Source organism: Giraffa tippelskirchi, chromosome 9 (genome assembly GCF_054371585.1).
Source record: "Giraffa tippelskirchi isolate mGirTip1 chromosome 9, T2T-mGirTip1v1.2.pri, whole genome shotgun sequence".
In the NCBI taxonomy this organism is placed as follows: domain Eukaryota; kingdom Metazoa; phylum Chordata; class Mammalia; order Artiodactyla; family Giraffidae; genus Giraffa; species Giraffa tippelskirchi.
The window spans coordinates 12,422,008-12,435,709 of NC_137283.1; the positions used below are offsets into that span (position 1 = coordinate 12,422,008).

At 41.8% G+C, this 13,702-nt stretch overlaps 1 protein-coding gene across 9 annotated transcripts in view; it reads right to left on the bottom strand.

The window, feature by feature from the left end:
- LOC145520640 (uncharacterized) overlaps window positions 1–13,702 on the bottom strand; it is a 310,815-nt gene that overhangs the window by 196,692 nt on the left and 100,421 nt on the right. For 5 of the 9 annotated variants that reach the window (XR_014064654.1, XR_014064656.1, XR_014064661.1 and 2 more), the window contains exons 2-3: window positions 7,981–8,115; window positions 5,903–5,975 (exon numbers count right to left, since the gene is read on the bottom strand). The exons of 2 other annotated variants lie outside the window; for them this stretch is intronic. The gene's annotated coding sequence lies outside the window, so the exon portion shown is untranslated. The remainder of the gene's footprint in view (window positions 1–5,902; window positions 5,976–7,980; window positions 8,116–13,702) is intronic. 2 more of the 9 variants (XR_014064658.1, XR_014064655.1) reach the window with 1 other exon arrangement.

A 13,702-nucleotide genomic window follows, 5' to 3' on the forward strand; every position in this document is an offset into this window, starting at 1 on the left:
ACACCTTATGCTCTTAAGGCTGTACCCTTGAAACAGCTCCTGGTGTGGGAATGCTGGGCAGAACAAACATTCCAAGGTCAGGCCCAACTTGAGGCTCAATGCCACATCCTCTCAATGGCCTTCTCCAACAATGATGAGGTCTTTTGCTCCTTGAAATTTACAAAGTTTTTCACAGCATGAATTATCCTCGACATGGTATTTTGAATGAGAAAGTCTATTTTGGTCATTTTGTCCACGTTTCACATTTGTGTGTTGGGTGTGTCTTTTTAATTCAATGGCCTCCAATCAAGGGAGGCCTCATGGCAGAATGTAGGTCCCCAGTCTGTGGATCCCAGTCCAGAGGGAAGGAGGTATTGGGAGGAGGTAAGAGTACTTTGCACAGGAAAAGGACATGAAAATTGTGGCCAGATGATGGACACATGGATGGAGATTATTTATAAAATGGCCGTAACGATTTCCCTCCCTATATCTAGGCCTCCATGTGATGTGACTTGATAGCTATTTCTACATAGAGATGAAGTTGATTTCTTCACTGCTCCAAATCTGGACTAGACTTGAGACTGTTTTGACAACTAGAATGAGGAGGGGAGCGTGAGGCCATCCCAGTTGAGAGTCTAGTCTTTAAGAGGCCCTGCATGCTACTGGTCATTTTTCTGGAACCATTCCTCTGCCATGTGAATAAGCCTGGGCTAGTTCGCTGGATGATGAGAGGCCACATGGACTAGACACAAGCCATCCCCAATGAGGCCATCCTAGCCCAGCCAGGCCTGGCTCATCCAGGGGCTGACCATTCATGTACCGAGTGAGTCCGGTCAAAACCAGAAAAACCATGTAGCTCAGCCCAGCTCACATTGTTGTTCAATCACTAAGTCGTGTCTGACTCTTGTGGCCCCATGAACTGCAGCAAGCCAGGCTTCTCTGTCCTTCACTATCTCCCAAAGTTTGCTCCAACTCCTCCATTGAGTCAGTGATGCTGTCCAACCGTCTCATCTTCTGTCGCCCCCTTCTCCTCCTTCCCTTAATCTTTCCCGGAAACCCTGATGGGGTTTTTCCAATGAGTTGGCTCTTTGAATCAGGTGACCAAAGTATTGGAGCTTTATCACCAGTCCTTCCAATGAACTGGAGAAGGAAACTGCAACCCACTCCAGTATTCTTGCCTGTGGATGGAGAAGCCTGGTGGGCTGCTGTCCATGGGGTCACACAGAGTCGGACACGACTGAAGTGACTTAGCATGCATGCATGCATTGGAGAAGGAAACGGCAACCCCACTCCAGTATTCTTGCCTGGAGAATCCCAGGGACAGAGGAGCCTGGTGGGCTGCTCTCTGTGGGGTCGCAAAGAGTCGGACACGACTGAAGCAACTTAGCAGCAGCAGCTTCCAATGAATATTCAGACTTGATTTCCTTTATGGCTGACTGGCGTGCTGCAGTCCATGGGGTCACAAAGGGTCAGACACGACTGAGCGACTGAACTGAGTTGAGGGTTTACTGGTTTGATCGCTTTGCTGTTCAAGGGACTCTCAAGAGTCTTATCCAGCACCAAAGCCTGAAAGCATCAATTCTTTGGTGCTCAGCCTTCTTACGGTCCAACTCTCACATCTGTACACGACTACTGGAAAAACCATAGCTTTGACTATATGGACTTTTCTCGGAAAAGTGATGTCTCTGCTTTTTAATACGCTGTCTAGGTTTGTCATAGCTTTCCTTCCAAGGAGCTCACATTGGCAGCCCAAAAAATCATGAACTGAATAATATGGAATGATTTCTTATGCAGCGCATGCCTTTGTTCTCAGAAAGATGGCTGTAAGCAGCTCTGGCATTTATTCTATTCATGTCAGGTCTGGTTTTATTAATAGTCCCTCTTTTTCAATAGTGGAGTGAAAGTCCCTCAACCAAATATCAGTGATCTCACTTGGGTAATTAGCTTTATCACTGTGTTCAGGGGATGAAACATGTGGTGGCCATACCTGGGTCCTTCCTAGAGGACTGTGAGAAAGTGACAATTGGCAAAACGTAAAAAATAATAAGGTTCAATGCATGATATGCTCTGTATCTCACTGCCTCTAATGTGAGAATTTGGCTGCTGTGATGTTTCCAACTGATTGATCGTTCATTGCTTTGTAGATTCTACCATCATCACCAGCACCAGAGCAAATTCACTCATTACTTTATTATACTTGCATAATTTGAAAACATAGAAGACCATGAGGAAAAAAAGCCCATTAAGAGCAAATTTTGTATTTTGGATGCTTTAGTATTTGTCTTTCTGGATATCTTATCTCCTACCATATATTAGCCCTGAGACATACCAGAGCTCTTCAAGATTTCTCCCCAAAGTAAAGGAGGGCTATGTTGGCCAATATTTTGCCCTCACATGTTATGGAATGAGATGCATCCATTTTTATGTAAAGTAGAAGGACACTAAGCAAAATATGGAGAAAGAAATGCTGCTAATCCTTGAATAAGTGTAGAAAGAATCAACAGATAATGGACAAACAAACACTAGTTCCTTTAATCTTATTTAATAAGCCCTGTCTTCAAGCATTTTAATTTTCTCTAGCTGACTTGCAGATGTGCTTGACTTGAATTCATCTACCTCCAAAAATAATGAAGATTAGGAGGTGGACATGGTATGTGAGTGGAAAATCCAATGGACAGAACTAACAGGGTTTAATAATTTTTCAGCAGAGGAAGACTGTGTGGGTTCCTTCTGCTAAAACACTGGTCTTATGATGGGTAATTCACCAGATCATCCCCATGAGTAAACCACTCAGGAATGAACCATAATATGTTCACAGGATGGGCTAGTCTGCAACTGTTAAAGTAGTGTTTCTAAGGAATATTAATTGACATGGATAACTGTACATAATTCTTTGCCAAGTGAAAAATATTTCTAGAAGTGTATTATGTCATATGTATGTATATGAAACGAAATATAACCACTGGAGTTTCTAAAGACAGATAATTTGAGCACATTTCTCCCTTTAATGCCTCTTTATGTTTTACAGCCTTCCAATGTTATGAAGTGTTACTTTTGTAATTATGAAATATAAAAATGAAAATGCAAAATATGTCAATTAACTATTGTAGTACTACATAGAAAATCATGCTGTCAAAATATTTGCAACCATAATAAAACAGTTCTCTAGCTCCACAAGATGTGTCCCTCTTGTAAGAATTTTGAAATCAGCATTGCAGTCTGATGGCAATATTTTTCTGTGGACTGCCAGATCTAAGTGAAACTAAATAATTACTGACATCTACAGAATATCTCCTATATGCCAAACCTTGTTCTAAGTAGTTCACATGCTTAAATTCATGTGATACTCATAACATCCTATGAGGTAGTTACTATTATTACCACTTTATATGTGAGAAAATGGAAGCAGAGAGATTTAAGTTAAGATGGGGTAAGGTCAGACTCCAGAGTTCTTGCTCGTGACAACTACTCTGCAGTTCTCTCCTATCTTGTGAGAGAGGACATTCCAGGTACTACTCATCTTGAAAAGGAAGGGCTTCTCGGAGAGAAAAGCAGAACTGTGAGTGCAGAATTCAGGTAGTCATGAGAAGGCCTTGAACTCCTTCCCTTTGTCCATTCAAAGAGAGGTCCATCTTGAATTTTAAGGAGAGCTGAAGGGGGGTGTGGAAAAGAAGAGACTCCAGCACCATCTCTGTCTTATAGGATCCCATTGGTAATAGTTGAGATACAGTGTGTGTGTTAGTTGCTCAGTCATGTCTGACTCTTTGCGACCCCATGGACTGCAGCCTGCCAGGCTCCTCTGTCCATGGAATTCTCCAGGCAAGAATACTGGGGTGGGTAGCTATTCCCTTCTCCAGGGGATCTTCCCGACTCAGGGATCGAAGCCAGGTATCCTCCATGGTGGGCAGATTCTTTACCATCTGAGCCACTAGGGAAGAATATACAGTACAAGTGTCCCAACTGATATCATAAGACATGCTGTCCATAGAATACTGGTTATATACTAAAATGAAAGATTCTATGCTTTTGTAAACTTGAGAATCACTGGATGAGGAAGAGCTAGAAGTCTGTTGTAGGACTTCTCAGAGCCTTTGTTACGCCCATGTTATGTTCTAGTATCTATGGAGTATGTATAGTACACACCATTTTCCAACTTTGTTCAACCACAAAGCATCTTTCTCATGGAACATCTTCTAATAGCTCCCCAAGTTAATATTCTATGGAACAAAATTTGGGAAACATTAGTCTCAACTAACAGTATTCTCTTTATTATAACTTCCATTTTCCTCTGATCTTTAATTTTTTTAAAAAGTCTTATCTCAAGTGTCCTCTGGAGACAAGGAAAGGATTTGTATCCCTGTTTGGATATGGTTATTAGAGGTAGGGTAGCAATCTATTGAGGTCAACATGATAGATAGAGCCATGAGTACCTACAGGAAATAAATTTTGGTGACAGAATAGTAATGATGTCTAAAATGTCACCCAGTCCTCCAGGATCTCTCTCTCTCCTTGTACAGTAAACCCTGGGAGCCTTTTTGTTAATGAAGCAGTGTTTCCTTCCAGTAATATTAATTGAACTTGGTTCACTGAATTGTAGGACTTCCTTAATGATACACGCAGTTACCATATGGAAGAGCTCATCATTAAAGATTTAAGTCAAAAGACTTGATGGCCAAGTGTTCTTTATCCATTTCTCTGTTGATGGACATTTAGGTTGCTTTCATGTCCTGGCTATTGAAAATACTGTTGCAATAAACATTGGGATGCATGTGTCTTTTGGAATTATGTTTTTGTCCAGGTATATGCTGAAGAATGGGATTGCTACATCATGTATTACTTGTATGTGTAGCTTTTAAGGAACCTCTGGACTGTTCTCTATAGTGGCTATACCAGTTCACATTCCCACCAACAGTGTAAGAGGGTTCCCTTTTCTCCACACCCTCTCCAGCATTTACTGTTCATAATTTTTTTGAAGATGGCTATTCTGACTGATGTGTTGTAAAGCAACTATACTGCAATAAAAAAATTTTTAAAAGACATGATGGCCATTACATGGGAATAATTCTACATTCTCATTTATCACATGGCAAAGAAATAAGAGAACTTCAAATAACTCAAACGTCAGTGTGGACAGCCCTTCCCAGAGCCTGTCTCCTGCTCATCTTAAAAACTGTTGTAGAGTCTGTAGTGTGTTTCAGTTTTAAGGTCATGCATGGAAAGACGTTGAAAATTCATGTTAGAAGGGGACTGCCAGGTAAATTACAACTAGGAGCATCACTGTTATTAGCTAATAAATATTCAAAAATGATTTTGTAATTGCCTTAAAATTGCAATGGTGGTTTATTTTCAGAATAGTGGAGAGAGAACAAGAATAGCAAAGGGAAAGCATAGAAAATCACTAAAATAACTGTCAGATGAGCTTAGTGAGTTAGGCCATCCTAGATCATCCAGCCATCAGTCAACCTACTTCCTGAATGGACCCAGCAATACAAGTTGAGCCAGCCCAATTCAAAGAACCACTCAGCCAACCCATAGAGTGATGAGCTAAATAAATGCTTTCTGTTTTAAGTTGCTAAATTCTGAGATGATTTGTTACACAACAACTAACTAATCAGTATTTGTGGCATGGTGAGCATCTGGGGTCTTTCACTTGATGACTGAACCCCACTCTGGCTCTTAAGGTCATCACCGATCCTTTGAATTTCAGACAAATCCTGCATCAGGTCCTGTGGCAAACCACCTCATATCTGCTACAGCAGTATTGCCCAGTCCCTCCCAGGAGTGGCCTCTACAAGCTTGCTAGCTCTCAACTCCTAGTACCTTCTATACTCTTTCACAGGGAGTATATAGAGATTAACAAATTCCTTCTCTCCTGGATAAGAGCCAAGGGAGTACCAGGGTGCCACCTCCTGCTCTTTCTCACCTTCAGTCTGCCACAACTCCATTTCCAGATGGGATCCAAGTGAGGCTGTCTCTTTCTAGAATTCCAGATGGGGCTGTGGAGATAAGTTGAGACCACGTAAATAAGAAGCCACCATCACTAGTGTTTGATGGAATCAAGGCAGGCTGGAGTATAGAAAAGCTTCATACTAAAAGAAAAAAGGAAAGCTTTAAGTATGTGCTGACTGAAGGTTTTGCTGGCATAGGAAATCTGGCTGCAGCCTAACTAAATGTGAGAAGTCTATGTGGTTGGTTTGGAAAGCATATTTGGCTTTCTCTGGTTGGTCCTCGGTTGGAAGCTTGAGCAAAAAATAGAAAAGTTGGCAATTATTACCATAGCGCTAATTATTCTATGCCGTTTGTTATAGTTTTTGAGTTTTCACTCCCTGAACTGGCTGCTGCAGAGGTTATAAGTCAATATTCTACTGTCCTATTTACTGCACCAGTCATTGTCTACGTGTATATTCAGCCTCTCAGTCCCCCTTTTGGTCATCCTTTCACTTGCATGATGTTCAGACCAATTCAGGAAAGGCTACATATCCAGAGTGTCCCTGTTTGGCGATTGTTCAATTGTCTCCATGGTCAGCTGTATTGTAAGATCATCCTGACCTTTTTGTTGTTGTAGCATCATGGTGATTTGCTGGCAAGAGAGCAATTTATCCAGTTATGATCCTGGATAAAATGCCTTAGGCCAGTATCATGATCTCTGACAAAGACAAGAATAATTAACAGTCCCTATAAGATAAGATGTCTTAGAACCAAGAAACCAACTGCCCAACCTAGGCCAAGTGAATGAATCCCACTGGCCATGAAAAAAGCCAAGTAGTTTTTTCCTGAAGGAACTGTACTGCCTCTTCTACTTTGCCTGTTTCATTAATCTAAGTAGAGCAAGAAGTGTTAGCAATGGCACAGATGCCTCCATGACTAGCCAACAAGAAATCTAGAGCTGTGCAACTGTTCATCACTAACTTGTGCCAATGAGTTAAGATCAGTCTGTATTTCATTTAGGATGGAGATGGTGACGCTAATAACTTCTGCCAAAGTTAATAAGCTTCTTAGAGTACTTTCTACTTGAATGATTCACACCACTGGGAACACTGCTTTGATTGTTCACATAAACAATTAGTCAGTAATCTCCCCAGTTGGAATGCTTGAATCATCAAGGGTAGGCTCATTTGGGAACTTGCATCTGAGCTGGAATTTTCTAAGTTGGTGATATTTCAAATTAGGGTCTTCCTGTATAGACAAGTCCTGAAGTACTTGAGATATTAGTCCGGGGAAAACAAGATCAGACATCCTGGTTGCAAGGGAAGTGGTACCCAGTAGGGGGCACATGGAAGTCCAGGAGAAAAGGAGCTGTTGGCAACAGGAGATCAGTGACTGAGTTACAGGTTTGGATCTCTATAAATCTCTTCCAGGTGACAAGTAGTTGGCTCATCATTCCATAAAGGTTGTTGAATGCAAATGTAGAACCAATTGTAATAACTGGTTCTTTTTCTTCAAGAGAGGACACTACCAAATTCACATGTTGATTTATTTAAGTTCATTTCATTATGTAGATCCAAAGGCCATTGGCCATGATTCCCTATGATCTTGCTTGATGAGACTGGAGTTATCCAGAGGTTTTTATCATGATGATCATGGTGATGGATGAAATATACAGCAGCCCATAAGATTCAGGTTAGTGGTGACTATTTGGGTGTTAGAAAGTGTGCTTTGATCTAAAAATTGTAATAAAGAGGAGAGAAAAGGGGCCAGGAGGGATGGACAACAACCAGGTAGAAAATGAGAAGAATAAACAAATAGATTAATAAAGGAATTAGTCTGCGCTCTTAGCACCATACCTTGAGCAGAAGCTGTCTACTATCCTAAGTCATCCGCATATTCCAAAGGTCCTACGTCAACTGTTTATTTTCAAAGGCTGGCTGTGAGTAGAGGATTTCTGAGGATCCTAAATGTAAGGTCCCTTATTGGAACAGTCTGCCAGCTTGTCAGCTATCTGGAATTCTGAATTAGGACGGACTCCCTGGAGTTTCACTGCTGTATTTGTTGTTACAGTACCTGATGAGGTCCTTTCCAATGAAGTTCAAGAGTAGGTTTTCTCTGATGCCTCTTCTAATACGTGAAATCTCCTGGTTTCAGATCATGAGGAGGCGGAGGCTGTGTAGGAAGATATTGCAGGAAGGTAGGTTTAACCTGTTGATGATAAGATTGAGTGCATGAGTCCCTTGCAACATTTTGCCACCTCTGCATGTAGCAGGGTAGAATACCAGAGGTGAAATTTCAAAAGGCATGGGTCTTCCAGCTACCAGATCCTGGGGGGGGGGGTAACTGGTGTGTCCCCGAGAAAATAGATTGTTTGGCCATAATCTCTTACAGTTTCATATTTTCTCTGTGTGTGTGACTAAATTATCATCTAATTGAATTTTATTGAGAATGCTTTGGGTATGGTTCTTTTGCCCTAATTGGAGGGCCTCTTTTGACCCTTGAGTTTACTGTCAACTGAGGGACTCTGCAAATCCCTTTCTGCATTAGTTCAATCAGGTTTTGCCATCCAGGAGTGAGCATATGAGATTTTAACCAACATGTGTACAAGTTAACATAGTTCAAGTAACCCTGAGACATATGTATCCAAAGGAAGTCTAAATTCTACCAATAGCAGCTGGCCTTGTCTAGGTTAGGGAAATTCTGAATTATAACTGTTAATTCAGCTCGGGTCCAAGGCATACCTGACCCATGGGAGGGATGAAGTTTTAGAAGCAATAGGTATATGGGGTTTTAGGACAGTTGGTAGGAAAAGGGAGGGGGTCTGGACAAGGGAATGAAGAGGGGGGAGTTGACAGAGATCAAAAGGATAAGGCGGAGTTGGGAGAGCTGGATACAAACAAAAAACTGGAGGACAGAGTGGGAGATTTTATTCAGGAAACAAGTCTAGTTTGTTGTTGCTTAAGTTTGTCAGATTGCTTTTAGCTTTGGTCAAAGCATCTTTCAGTGAGGCAACTTTTGGATCAGAATTTCATTTGGAGGCCTCCGCATGAAAAACTACTGCCCATTAAAACTGAGAAATCTTAGTCCTTTATTTTCTAAGATGTCTCTCAAATGAACAATTTTGTTCAAGCCGAGTGTTCCCAGGGTGGCTACTGAAGATTCAAATCATCATGAAGTCACGCTATTTAGAACAATAGGTACAAAAATTAGGACTGTAACAAGAGTTCAGCAGAAAGGAGGAGCGTCTTCTGGAGGAGGGGGAGAGGATTGAGACTTAAATGGTCCTTTGAGAGCAGGCAACAGTGAATCCAAGTGATGCATGTGTCCCTGGTGTTAGACCCCCCACCCCTAACCCCCGCCTGATGGTTGGCTGCCTTTGATCACAGGTGGGAAACCAAAGAGAACATTCTCTTGGGATAAATGCCAAGCTCACACAACAAGCAAATGCTATAGAAGAAGAACCACAACTAGTTTTATTTGTAATTTGGCAAAATTTGTCTAATTGGACTCTGGTTTGCTGAGAACCACAAATTTAAGTTTATCAGTCCTATGTGTGTGTTCTACATGGTGATTCTCCTTCATACACTTGAGACACTTTTAGATGACACAATGCAAAATAGAACTATAAAAGAGAGCAACATGGGTTCGAGAAGAATGACCTGATTCCACCAAGGAAGCCAAACAAACGGGGACCACTAACAAAACCTAGGTAGCAATGAACAAACATCTGAGGAATTCAACACAGAGACGGCAGGTTTCAGACCCAGGGCTATCTTGCAATTGGTGAGAACAAGACAAGCCACAAGCAGCCCCTGTGGGTTTTGAGTCTGGCTGAAGGTTGGAGTCTGTACTGATGAGCAATGCAGAATGTCTGGGTGGGACCTTTAGGAAAACTGTAGAAATAAACGAAGATCACCAAATGAGAACAAATAGAAGTTTTTTATTTAGAGCTTGTGGTTGGGAGAAATTTAAAGACAAGTAGGGGACTAGGAAAGCTTTATAATGAGAAAAACGGAAGTCTTCACTCTGATTAGTGGCTGTTGGCATGGGGAAGCTGAAAGTGGGTTAACTAGGAGCAGGGCAGCCTGTATGATTCATTTGGGTGCATATTTGGTTTCTTTTAATTTGAAAGGTCAGTTTTCATTCCAATCCCAAGAAAGGCAATGCCGAACAATGTTCAAACTACTGCACAATTGCACTCATCTCACATGCTAGCAAAGTAATGCTCAAAATTCTCCAAACTAGTCTTCAACAGCACGTGAACTGAGAACTTCCAGATGTTCAAGCTGGATTTCGTAAAGGTAAAGGAACCAGAGATCAAATTGCCAACATCCGTTGGATCATAGAAAAATCAAGAGAATTCCAGAAAAACATCTGCTTCTGCTTCATTGACTACGCTAAAGCCTTTGACTGTGTGGATTGCAACAAACTGGAAAATTCTTCAAGAGATGGGATTACCAGATCACCTTGCCTCCCTCCTGAGAAATCTGTATGCAGGTCAAGAAGCAACAGTTGGAGGCAGACATGGGACAACAGACTGGTTCCAAATTGGGAAAGGAGTACGTCAAGGCTGTATATTGTCATCCTGCTTATTTACCTTAGAGGCAGACTACATCAAGTGAATTGCTGGGCTGGATGAAGCACAAGCTGGAATCAAGATTGCTGGGAGAAATATCAATAACCTCAGATATGCAGATGACACCACCCTTATGGCAGAAAGCACAGAGGAATCAAAGACCCTCTTGATGAAAGTGAAAGAGGAGAGTGAAAAAGCTGGCTTAAAATTCAATATCCAAAAAGCTAAGATCATGGCATCTGGTCACTTAATGGCAAATAGATGGGCAAACAATGGAAACAGTGAGAGACTTTATTTTCTTGGGTTCCAAAATCACTGCAGATGGTGACTGTAGCCATGAAATTAAAAGACGCCTATTCCTTGGAAAAAAGTTATGACAAACTTTTACAACACATTAAAAAGCAGAGACATCACTTTGTTGACAAAGGTCCATCTAGTCAAAGTTATGGTTTTTCCAGTAGTGATGTATGGATATGCGAGTTGGACCATAAACAAAGCTGAGCACCGAAGAATTGATGCTTTTAAACTGTGGTGTTGGAGAAGACTCTTGAGAGTCCCCTGGACTGCAAGGAGATCCAATCAGTCCATCCTAAAGGAGATCAATCCCGAATATTCATTGAAAGGACTGACGCTGAAGCTGAAGTTTCAATACTTTGGCCACCTGATGTGAAAAGACCCAGTGGAAAAGACCCAGATGCTGGGAAAGATTGAAGGCAGGAGGAGAAGGGGATGACAGAGGATGAGATGGTTGGATGGCATCACCAACTTGATGGACATGAGTTTGAGCTTGTTCCAGGAGCTGGTGATGGACAGAGAAGTCTGGCGTGCTGCAGTCCATGGGGTCTCAAATAGTCAGACATGACTGAGCAACTGAACTGAACTAACCGGAACCAGGGGCTAAAAAATAAGAAAGCTGGTAGCCACTGACCGAGTTCACTGATTGCTACAGAAGTCGTGGTCTGTCTTCTTGCTCTGGTGGCTGCTGGAGAAGTTAAGGGTCAGAGACCTGTTATCATATATGGTCTGGCTGTTGTCCATTTGCATTCAGTCTTTCAGGGGTTCAGCTCTACCAGCTCCTTCTGCAGCAGGGTCCATCTCAAATGGGATTTCATTTCCATTTTCTCACCACCCTCCCACATTTCTGAAAGGACCAAGAAAAGATTTAGCCTGAGATCCTTGGGAGAGTCAAATAGTGTTTTTCCAGGGTATTCACGTTCCTTCCAAATTACTCTCTTTCCCTTCTGCAAGAGAGAGTGCTTCTTTTTTCCCTCTCTTTCTGTAGAGTAGGAGCTCCCCCTACATTAAGTCCTCTTTTCCCTCACCCTTAGAAATGTTTCTGTTCCAAGTAGGACCCACTTTTCTGTCTCCTGGGGCCAGAAGCCTCGAGGCTCTTTCTTAAAAGTGGTGGTGATGCTGGTGGAAGGGGGAGTGCCGAGACCAGAAACACCTTCCAGCACAGCAATCAGCCTACAGTCTTCACTTCTGGAAGGAACTTTCAAATACATGAAAATTCAGGTTACCTGATTAACACACATCAGTATGAGTATTCAGCATGCACAGAAGTCTCTGAACAGTTCTGAACTGTGAATGCAGTGTAAATTTTCCCTGGCATCTTCATTCATTCAGTACATATTTATCCAGCGCTTCCTTTGTGCTCGGCTCCATCCAGGGCACTTGGGAGATATTTGAGAACAAAGCAAAGAGCTCTGTCCTCCTATAACTTAAATTTCAGAAGGGGAAGGCAAACAATAAACAAGAAACAGAAAAAGAAAGTTAATAGTGTGTTAAAGGGTGACGGGTCCTATGCCATAAAGAAAATGCAGAGCAGGGAAGGGAGGATCAGGCAGAGGGAAAGAGGGCGGCTTCATCTATCTCCTTTTCTTTGGTGATGCCTGCCTTTGCCATGTCAATAGCAACCTTACTGCTAAGTCTCAGTGAATAAGATGAAGACAATTAAACCAACCCTCAGGGTTTGAGCATTGTTATGAAGGAGATGCACGCTCACACAGAGAGGGCCCAGGCTAAGTTTGTGGGTATTACTGCTAATTTTATTAATCCTTAGCTTAGCTGCAGGCTGAGTCAGCTGCCAAGGATCTGAACTGATTTGAGATTCAGAGAAACAATGTATCTGATTTGGCTACAGAAGTTATAACCAACTCTGGGCTTCCTCTTAGGGACCCAATTTATAGTAAGAAAAATCCTAACAGGAGAGAATCACAAATCAAGACTTTGTAAGTCAGTAATCATCCATATGCCTGTAAATAATACTATTATTATCAGTACCTATCAGCAGCATCAGGATCCCTTATTAGATGCCCCAGTCAGTGAATGACAAATTTTCTATTATTACATCTACATTGTCCTTCCAAGATAGAATCAACTAGACTACAGAAAGCAGCAAAGCTTTTAAAAAGCTGTTATTTAGTAGCAAACAAATAGCTGTATAATAAAACATTAATTGTTCTAAAAAAATGGAAATAGTTCTAAAAAAAGAAAAATACTGTACTAGAAACAAATTATTTTCTCTACATTTCTATTTCTATTTAGTCCAGTATGGAGCTGTTTCATAACTCAAGATATACATTTGGTCATATGTTTTTATTTCTCTAATTCATCACTGAAGAGCAGAAAATTCAGTATTTCCAGTTTGAAGTTTTTCACCCGCCTTGAGTTGTCGAAAGATGTGAGTATATCCTTAGTCCAGTCAGGTCCATCTCATTCCCTCCTTCAATAAACAAACTAGACGTGTGTCCTGTACTCTTGGAGAAGGCAGTGGCACCCCACTCCAGTACTCTTGCCTGGAAAATCCCATGGATGGAGGAGCCTGGTAGGCTGCAGTTCATGGGGTCGAGAAGAGTCGGACACGACTGAGCAACTTCACTTTCACTTTTCAATTTCATGCATTGGAGAAGAAAATGCCAACCCACTCCAGTGTTCTTGCCTGGAGAATCCCAGGGACGGAGGAGCCTCTTGGGCTGCCGTCTATAGAGTCGCACAGAGTCAGACACGACTGAAGCGACCTAGCAGCAGCAGCAGCATGGTACTCTCCTCTCTTGCTGTCTCAGGGTGGGGGTGTTGAGGGCTGCTCCTGTGTGTCTTGGTTTGTGTAAACTTCCCTGTGAATATAAGTTTTCATTTCTCTAGGATAAATGCCCAAGGTGAAGGTACTGGGTTGTATGATAGGTCTGATTTTAGGTTAGTTTTTTCTTTGATAGGCAA